The sequence below is a fragment of the Peromyscus eremicus genome, chromosome 6 (genome assembly GCF_949786415.1).
Source record: "Peromyscus eremicus chromosome 6, PerEre_H2_v1, whole genome shotgun sequence".
Classification (NCBI taxonomy): domain Eukaryota; kingdom Metazoa; phylum Chordata; class Mammalia; order Rodentia; family Cricetidae; genus Peromyscus; species Peromyscus eremicus.
Window position 1 is genome coordinate 10,650,822 of NC_081421.1, and position 9,878 is coordinate 10,660,699.

General features: G+C 39.1%; 1 pseudogene; it reads left to right on the top strand.

Annotated features, from left to right (window-relative positions):
* Positions 1-1,428: 1,428 nt before the first annotated feature.
* LOC131912817 (heterogeneous nuclear ribonucleoprotein F-like) overlaps positions 1,429-9,878 on the top strand; it is a 179,531-nt pseudogene continuing 171,081 nt past the window's right edge.

A 9,878-nucleotide genomic window follows, 5' to 3' on the forward strand; every position in this document is an offset into this window, starting at 1 on the left:
ACACAGGCCTTTAATTCTAGAAAGTGACGGCAGGAAGCAGAAAGGTATATAAGGCATGAGGACCAGGAACTAGATAGAGGCTTTTAAACGTTTAGGCTTTTAGCAGTAGTTCAGCTGAGATCCATTTGGGTGAGGACTCAGAAACTTTCAGTCTGAGGATTCATGGAAACAGAATCAGATGGGGAGTTTTTGAGGGGAGGTTGGCTGTAGCTTGTTCTGTTTCTCTGATCTTTCAGAATTCACCCTGATACCTGGCTCCTGAGTTTTTTTTGTTTTGTTTTGTTTTGTTTTGTTTTGTTTTTTTGTTTTGTTTTTTTATTAATATGACCATTTAAGATTCGAGTTACAAAACGGTAGGGGAGAACCAGAGAGACATAATGGTTCATTTCCTGTAGAGCAAGGCATATCTAAAAGTGGTGAGGAGCAGACTGAGGTGAATGGCTTGATGATTCCCACCCAGGGCCATGGTCATGTCTGGGCCTGGGCCGCTGCCGGGGGGCCCAGGTCTGGGTTCATGGCCCTGCTGCAGCCGCAATCTGTGTTGATGTCTGTGACTCCTGATATTACCAAAGGCCCAGAGGATAGGGCTGTACTGAGTTGGCCCCACCCCTCACTGGCTGCAAGATTAGAGAGAAATGATCCTGCCCCTCACCAGCTGAAGCACTCAGGAGAGAGGATCCTACACCTCACCTGGGCAGCACAGTAGAGCTGACCCTGTTCACAGGGGCAAGGGTGAGCTAGTCCTGAGGGTGTGAGAATAGGAGAGCAGATTACCTCCTTGTCTGCCATGTGGTGGCATGGGTGAGGGAAGAAGCCCTCACCCCTAGCCACCTACAGCAGGTGCAGGACCTGATCCAACACCTCACCAGCTGCAGCATGTGGGAGAACTGACCCTGAGCCTTGTCTGGGCACCACTGTAGAGCTGACCTTGATGACGGGTGCACAGATGAGCCAGCCCTGGGGGCATGAGGGGGACATAACTGGTACTGCCTCCATCGTCTGTGGTGTGGTGGGCAGAGAGCGAGGGAAAGATGCCCTTCTCCTTCACATGTACTACCTCCAGCGGGTGTGAGAGCTGACCTTCTCCTTGACCAGCTGCAACACTCAGGAAGGCGGGCCCTGCACCGTGTCTGGGCAGTACAGCGGAGCTGATCCTGTTGACAGTGGCCAGGGTGAACTGGCCCCAAGAATATGAATGTGGGACGTCCGGTCCTGCCCCTCATCTGTCATATGGGGGTGTAGTGGGGAAGAGATGCCCTCTCCCCCGAGTCCCTTTATGCCTGTGGAGGGTGGGAGAGCTGGCCCTGAGGTCATAAGAGCAGAAGAGCTGCCCCTGGCCTTCATCAGCTGCAGCACTCTGTAAGACAGCCCCGAAGTTGTAAGCATGGAAGAGCTATCTCTGTCTTGCGTGGCACCGGTTGGGGAGACATGCCTCTCCTAATCCCTCACACTTTACCTGCTGCAACAGACAAAGGAGCTCCCCCTTACCAGCTGCAGCACTCAGGTAAGGAGGCCATGCTCCTCCCCTGGGCAGCACAATAAAGCTGACCCTGTGGGTGGAGGTCATCGTGAGCTGGCCTTGAGGGTCTAAGAATGGGATATCTAGCCACACTCCCCTCATATGCTATTTGGTGATGAGTGCAAGGGAAAGATGCTCTCTCCCCCTTGACCCTGGCACCTGTGGTGGGCCAGAAAGCTGACCTCTCCCTCCTCTAAGATGAAGCACTACTGAAAGTGGGCCCTGTACCTCGCCTGGGCAGTACAGTAGAGCTGACCCTATTGACGGGACAGCTGGTGAACCTGCCCTGGGAACATGAGCCTGGGGTATCTGGCCCTGCTCCTCATTTACCCTATGGTGGTGTGGGCAGGGAAGAGATGCCCTTGCTCTCCCTGCCCTTTGCCACCTGTGGCAGGTGGGAGAGCTGGCCCTGAGGTCATAAGAGTGGGAGAGATGTCCCTGCCCCTCATCAGCTGTATCATTCAGATGGTGTAGAGCTGGCCCTGATGGTGTGGGTGTGGGAGAGCAGACCCTGGGGACCTGAAAATAGGAGAACTGGCCCAAAGACAGAGGGAAATAATAGGATATTCAAGAGGAGCCCCAGTGAGGGCCCAGCATCAGTAGGGTAGCAGAAACCAGAAAACATGAACCAGATTAATGACTCTTTGCAATAAACACTTGCAAGTAAAGATATATGGATGAAAGGGTTTTACTGTGTGACTCATTATGTCACACTACAGCTTCCATGAGGAGATTTTTTTCCTGTTTATCTCTTAAATTTTATTTTTTTGGGGGAGGGGAAATTTGCGAGGGCAGAGGAAGGATATGAAGAGACAGAGAAATGAATGGGATTGAGATGCATGATGTGAAAGATACATAAAATAAATTAAAAGTAAGTTAAAAAAGAAAAAAAATACAATAAAATAATTATTCAAAAAAGGGAGTTTTTTCTTTTGTTTTTGTTTTTTAATTTAGGTCTTACAAATCTTAAGTGAGGGACTGGAGATTCTCAGCGGTTAAGTGTATGCACTGTTCTTATGAAGGAGCAGAGTTTAATTTCTATTCTTTATGTACACCTGTAACTCAAGCTTCAGTTGAATCCGATGTCCTCTTAAGTCCTGCATTGTTAGCTACACTAACGTGCATATACACCCTTCCCCTGCCAGACACAGAACATAATTAACAAGAAGCAAATATTTAAAAAAAGTTTACTAAGTAAATGCTATGTTATCACCTCTGTAAATGTTAGTAACATTGAACTCAAACCAAAGATCAATGGTATTCAAATAAACAGACTCATTAAGATTGGGTACATGGTGTTTTCAGCGTATGTCACCACATACTTCTAAGATGAATCAAAATAAAATAAAATTACAAGTAAAAAATAAAATATTAGGAAGAAAAATGTGACATTCATACACACATACCCATTCAAGACACAGAACTGATTAGTTAATGTGTAGAAATAGCTTATTCACAGTAACAGATGGTATTGCACTGAGAAAGAAAGCTCTGTATGGAGAGATGGAGAGATGGAGCTGTGTGCAGTGACGTACTCCATGTAAAAATTGCTAGATTATGAGTTTGGAGCATTGTTTTTGGATGTAGGCTTGTTTGTGCCTTTTTTTTTTTTTTTTTTTTTTTTTGAGGCAGGGTTTCTCTGTGTAGCTTTGGAGCCTGTCCTGGAACTCACTCTGTAGACCAAGCTGGCCTCAAACTCACAGAGATCCACCTGCCTCTGCCTCCCAAGTACTGGGATTAAAGCCATGCATCACCACCACCCGGCAACTGGGACTTTTTTTAAATCAAAATTTTGAGCTTAAAACTTTAGCTAAGTGGTTCCCTTTTAAAAAATAAATTTATGTATAAGTCAGAAAATAAAAGACATCAATGTAAAGATCTCTAAGGTAATCTCATTGTACAGGAAAAGAGAAAGGAAAAGTAACTGTCACAATGAGTATATGTACATGCTGGTACACCAGCCAATGTGTTTGTATTAGTAAGAAGGATAAGGAACCATCTTGACTACATCATCGAAAATTGAAAAGAGTACTGTACCTGTGCACAATATAATGGCCAATTGCCAGCCTTGTGGTGTGCTTTAAACACAGGGAACTTTCCAAATACAGTTTATAAACACAAGATTTTGCCCTTGTTGTTATTGAAGTTGTGGCTATTTCCACAAACACCCTCATATTCAGTTATAATGTTTTCCATCAGTGAACAATGTGAAAAATACTTTTTTGCATTAGTTTAGGCATTAACTTTTTTATTTTTATGGTAATAGTTTCTAAACAGAGAATAAGTATTCCTGGCAAGAACAGTGTAAAGAATTAAACTGTGATCCTCAGAACTTTCTATTAAGATCTCCCCTTTAAGAATTTGTAAATGAAGGAAAAAAGCAAATCTGAAAGGACAGAGTGACATTTCAAAGGCCACATTACTAATATGTGGTAAAGTAAAAACTGTCTCTAAGTTTTGTCTGGCTTTGAAGCACCCTGATAAAAGGATTTGTTGTTACCCTGTTAGCACCTATGCCGAACTTTCTTTTTTCCATTTCACACCTGTTCTTTCACATTTTGAAAATGTGACCTAAAAAGTATGTAATACAACTAAATATTCAAATAATCTAATCTATGTGGTTTCAAAATACCATTTTAGAGGTGGCTCAATTTACTTGTATAAAATAAGTAGTAAATTGCATTGTGTGTGTGTGTGTGTGCATTATGTCATGTAAAGGCTTACACAGATTCACTAACATCAAAATCATTTGTACGCATTTCTGCCAATGTGTCACTTGATTTTATTTTCAAATATTAGTATACATGGAGTTGATTTTCTTAACTTACAATATGTGTGAAATTTACATGAATAAAATGTAAAAATGCTAGATTCATAATTTCTTCATTCAATTGTTTTTTTCATAGACAGTTGTCAATCTCTGAAGCTCCATAAAGGTTATAGTAAACCTTCAAATTTGCATGATTCTGTTGAATCCATATTTTTTTAAAGCTGCAGTCTCATGGTCTCTCACTTCATTATGCCTCTGTCCCAAAATACTCTACATATGGAGAAACATCATATTTAATATTTCTTAACCATTATTTTTGAGAGTATGAGGTCTTCTAACATGCAATTCAATTGCACATTTTTGGTGATTTCCCTGTGTGGTGGAAGGACCTCTTACCTATATTTCAGTAACTAATATTCACTTCAAATCCATTAGGTGAGTTGTGTGTTCTATATTGTTATTTCCTGCTGGGATAAAAATGATTCACAGAGAACATATTCTTAAATTGCTGTGGGCATTCAGAGATCTCAAAGGTAGACACTAGGTATGGATTTTAAATGCAACTCACAACATGTTTGGTTATAACTTGATTTTTACATAGGAATATTGGGTATTTCTTCAAAATATACTTTATAAATACATCTTTAATTTCAATAAAATTAGTACTTTTTGGTTGATGAATAGTTATATCATGAGTAATGTTAGATACATGTGATGGTTAATCTTGGGTATCAATTTGTCTACATCTACAATACACTAAAACCCAAGAGACTGAATACACTTGTGAGAAAACTTTTCTTAAATAAATCATTTGAACTTGAAAGACTCACTTTTGGGTTTTTTTTTTTTTTTTTTTTTTTTTTTGGTTTTTCGAGACAGGGTTTCTCTGTGTAGCTTTGCGCCTTTCCTGGAACTCACTTGGTAGCCCAGGCTGGCCTCGAACTCACAGAGATCCGCCTGGCTCTGCCTCCCGAGTGCTGGGATTAAAGGCGTGCGCCGCCACCGCCCAGCGAAAGACTCACTTTTAATGCAGATCGTTTAGGTGGTAATACAGACCTTTAATCCAGATCTTTTGAGGTGATCTGATTCACGTTTAGTCTGTGTCACACCTTCTGGTGGCAGCCTATAGAAAGGAACATGGAAGAGGGAAGGTCTTCGCTCTTTGCCTGCTTGCTCTTTTCCTCGTTGGCAAGTCAATTTCTTAAATGATTTTAAAGCCCATTTCTTTGAGATTTTATCATGTATTCAAGACCAACTGAGACATCCAGCCTCATGAACCACTATCGCAGGAAGTTGAGAGGAAGGGGACATGAGAACACAGGAAAAGAGGTGCCAACTACTAAGAGTAAGTTTCTAAGTTATGTTGGATCTTTGGTTGGTAGACAGTTTTTGCTGGACTAGCTAGACCACAGCCTGTAAGCCATTCTAACAAATCATACATATATGTATATGTATATATGTATATACATATATATGGAGCCATGTGACTTCTTTGGGGGACAGGGCCTGAGAATAGTATAAATAAATTCTCCTTGTGCTAAGGCCCTGGAGAACCTGACCCATTTTGGCAAAGCCTGTGAACAGTTCGCTGCGTAAGTCTGGGCATGAGCACAGGTGCGTATGTGCTACCTGCCCTCATTGCTTTCGCTATACAAGCCATATTGCTGGCTGCCTCTAGTGTCACTTTCTCAGAGTTATGGATGAAATAGCTATTATAAAAGGAAAACTTCTCCCTGATGACTCTCCTCTGGGTGAGCCAGAGGGCATGTTGTTAAAAATATACCATGGACTTGACTCAGCCCCTAAACCCTTTGATGTTTCAAGTGTGACCATGAATCCAAGCTTCTTAAGAAGAGGGTGTTGCCTTTCCAATGCACCTTATGACTAGCCTGAAAGAGTCACAGTAGTTCCTGATAATATTACATATTTGCATAACTGTTTTGGAGAAAATGATTTTAACCACAAGAGTCTTGAAGAAATGTTAATAAATAGATGATATCATGAGTTAATGAGAATAGTCTAGGACAGGGAAAGAAGCAGAATCATAGAAACCCACAATGCCCTTATTTCTGATTGCTGTGCCAGTACTGTAGGAAGTTGAGAGGAAGATGACATGAGAACACAGGATAAGAGGTGCCAACTACTAAGAGTAAGTTTCTAAGTTATGTTGCTTACAGGATGATAGGAAAAAACCCATAGGAGGTAGAGTAGTATAGAATGAAGAATGAATTGATCCAGCTTTGGCTGGTGAGTTGACTGTGGAAACCTAGCCCCTCCTAGATGTAAATAGTAACCATCAGAGATGAAACTGTACTTCACTTTGCATGACGCTGTAACCGCAAATGCTGCCAACTGGGTGCACTGTCCTCCCCGTAGGTGTGCCTAGTTAGAAAACTTCCTTTGTTGCTTACAACGCCACTTATGTTTCTAACGCTGGAGCTATGGGTCAAATAGGTAACGGTTACCCGTGAGAAAGTTGGGGGACAGAAGGAGAAAGAAGCAAAGGAACAAACTGGAAATTATTTTAACTAATTTTAGAGACTTAAGGAAACAAATCTGATTGTAAAACTGTGCGTGCAAACCATTAAAATTAGATAAATAAAAATGGCCCAAGCTTGCTGGGTGGTGGTGGTACACGCCTTTAATCCCAGCACTGGGGAGGCAGAGCCAGGTAGATCTCTGTGAGTTCAAGGCCAGCCTGGTCTATAGAGCAAGATCCAGGACAGGCACCAAAACTACACCGAGAAACCCTGTCTCAAAAAAAAAAAAAAATGGCCCAAGCTATATGGGGTCACTTGTTTGAAACAGGTGGTCATAGTTTCCTTGCTTTGCCAACTTCAAACATCCATCCAAGTCATTGGACCTGATTGGTGCAAGGCTTTCTGCCTATATATATGTATTTACATATACATGTATATGTGGGTATATATATATATATATATATATATATATATATATATATATATACGAATATGTGTACATATATGCACACACATACTATATGCATATACACACATATTATATTCATATACACACATATAAGTTCTTTTTCTCTAGAGAACAATGACTAATATAAAGTATTATCAGTTACATCTATTATATATTGCATTTGAATTGCAACTTCTACATTGTTCCTTTTCTGTTTTCTTTAGACTAAAGGAGGTAAATACAAGCCAGAAATACATATTAATTGTCTTCTTTTGAATATTTTTTAAATTTCTTTTGTAGATTTGACCTTTCTTCTTTCACACTCTCCCACACATATGTATGTGTAAGTAGAACTCTAAAATATATCAAATTATGATTTAGGACACTGGGGCTGAAGAGATCAACCAATGGTTAAAAGTCCTTGGTGCTCTTCTAGGGGACCAGAGTTCAACTCCTATTCCCCCTTGCCAGGTGGCCTGCAATCACCTCCAACTCCAGGTCTAGAGAGTCCAAAAACCTCTTTAGATCTTCAAGGCACCTGTGTATATACTTACATATAGACACATAAAAGTAAATCAAAATCAGTCTTAAATTCACAAACTCATTTAAGTATTGACCAACCCAGTTTTTTTTTAGTACTTGCTAACTGGTTTTGTCATTACTTTTTTGTGTATATGTATTCCCCTCATGCGTCTTCAGTGTTCTACACCTCAGCCTCCTTTGTGATGAAAGGATTTTGGGCTGTGGCATCAGAACAGAATAACTCTCTGTTTTAAGTCCTGAATAGTTTATGATTGGCTGATAGTTTATCCTAAACTAAACCTTTATATCCCATCATAAGGAAAAGGATTCTAGTAAGTGATAAATGTTGGATCTCTTTGTGTTAAGTATTATTTAGATTTACATGGAGGCATAGAAAGAAAAAATAGAAGCAGAGATATGTAAACAAGAATATATACATGTTCTGTACACAAATGATTTTATATGATATTGTACAACATTATTAATTGATCTACTTACATGTTTTCTATAATTCAAAAATTCTAGAGAATATCATCTAAGATAAAATTCATCTTAGATGAATATCATCTAAGACACATGGACTTAAGAGTTTGAAACAGAATTCCAAAGGAAACCATCAAGGTCCTGCTAGCAGTAAATAACAATAAAATCTCACCTGTGTTGAGATTTTTTTAATATTACAGGCAAGATCATACACACAAATACACAGAAAACTTAGGAATTCAATTCCCAAATTTCGTCTTTGTTTCAGACAAAAGAGCAGGACGTAGGATCAGACCTTAACACTCTCATCAGCTATGCAAATGCTGTTAATGCAGATTTATTATTTAATGTGAGACATAATACCAGATGGTTATAGCATTTAATACTTTGTTTTAGATTTGAAAAATAATTGGGGGCAAGTTATTAATTTAAATTTGCCAGTTCCTCATTATAGCATGACAATGATAATAGGGTGAGATAATAGGGTAAGTACACTGTAATTGAGAAATATAATTGGTTGTATAGCAAACAATGCTAAATAAGGATGGAAATAAGAGTTTTGTGGACTCTCAAAGCTAAAACAGACCAAAAAATTAATTTAATCTACTTTTTGTGACCAGATGCTCTTTAGGGCATTTTCCATTTATGGCTTTTTAAAAGCTGAAATTCTTGTTACTGTGAAAATGTGTGAACTAAGAGTTAATATTTAACATTTGAAAAGAACTCATTTTTTTCTCCCAACTGGATATATTTTATATGTGTGCTGTGTTACCCTATGTCATAAGCCAACAAGATTCTCTCAAGTATGACACATTAGAAAGGCAATTTAATTCTGTCAAAAGGAATACAGTGAGAAATAGCTATCATTTATTTCACACAGGAACAATATGGAAATTGCATTCTTGTTTGTTTCAATCAAATCACACACATACAAACACACACACACATATTATATATGGTACAGAAAGAAAAAAAGAAACAGTGAATTATTTTACTATTTGACACTATTTTCAGAATTTTCAAATTGATATTCTTAGAATGGACTAATATAGTTATGACTCTACAGAAACACAAAATTTGGTGTCATAACTGTAAAAGGATATTATCAAATGTGCTATCCCACCATTGAAGCTATTAAGATCATTACTATTAACTATTATTACATGATTACTGTAATAAAACAGTGATTTATGATAAATCTTTATTGTTAATTAGATGGGTCATCACCTAGGAGAATGATCTACCTGGGAGGGTGTTTCCAGAGGTGATTGACAGAGTAGGGAAGACCCACCCTGAATGCAGACAGCATCCTTCCTGACTGAATGAACAGGAAGAAGCAGTGAGCCCAGTATGTCTTCATGCTTTGAAGTTTGACTCCAACATTGGGACATGTACATTGAGAGATATTTCTGTGTTCAATTAATACTGGCTGTAAAGTTTGGTTTATAGTGTAGCTATTCCCTATGACATTTCACAATTTTCTAAACACTTCTTCATTTTAATTGCTAAATTACATTTAATTTATATGTGTATATTTATGTTATGCTACACATGACACAGAGCCCCTGTGAAGGTCAGAGGATAATTTGCCAGAGTTGATTCTTTCCTTCCATCATACAAGTCCAGGAGATCAAACACAAGTAGTCAAGATTAATG